Genomic DNA, 929 nt, shown 5'->3' on the forward strand with positions numbered 1-929 from the left:
AGTTTATTCAAATGGGATAATAACAAAACTTTGCAAATCTAGAGATATATGTCAATATCCAAGTACAACCAGGTTATAAAACACCAAGAATATTTAACCCAAAGAAGATTACTTCAAGGCATGTAATAACATGTAATAACCAAACTCCCAAAGTTCAAGGATAAAGGAAGAATCCTAAAAGCAGCAAGAGGAAATAAACAAATAATATGCAATAAAGCTCCAATGCATCTGGCAGCCAACTTTCCAGTGGAACCTTACAGGCTAGGGGAGAGTGGTATGATATATTGAAAATGCTGGGAAAAAAAAAAAAAAAAACCTTTTACCTTAAAACAGTGTATCTGATGAAAATATCCTTCAATCATGAAGGAGAAATAAAGACTTTTCCAGACCAAAAAATAAAAATAAAAATAAAAAGCTGAGGTATTTCATCATCAACAGACCTGTCCTACAAGAAATGCTAAAGGGAGCACTTCAATCAGAAAGAAAAGCACATTAATGAGCAACAGTAATGCCTTGAAAATATAAAACTCATTGACAACAGTAAGTACAGAGAAAAACACATATAGCACTGTAACTGTGCTGTGTAGACTACTCTTTTCCTACGTGGAAACACTAAACAATAAACCAGTCAAATATAACTACAAAGTTTTCGAGACACAGCGAGTACAATAAGAGATAAATATATACAACAAAAATCTTAAAGCAGGTGGTGGGGGTAAAGTTAAGGCACACAGCTGTTATTTGTTTTCTCGTTGCTAGTTTGATTAGTTATGCAAATAATATTAAGTTGCTATCAAGTTAAAATAATGGGTTATAAATGGTAGTTGCAAGTCTCATGGTAATCTAAAATTGAAACACATACAATGAATACACAAAAAAGGAAAAGAAAAAATTAAATCATAACACAAGAGAAAATTACCTTCACTAAA

The sequence above is a fragment of the Macaca mulatta genome, chromosome 5 (genome assembly GCF_049350105.2).
Source record: "Macaca mulatta isolate MMU2019108-1 chromosome 5, T2T-MMU8v2.0, whole genome shotgun sequence".
Taxonomy (NCBI): domain Eukaryota; kingdom Metazoa; phylum Chordata; class Mammalia; order Primates; family Cercopithecidae; genus Macaca; species Macaca mulatta.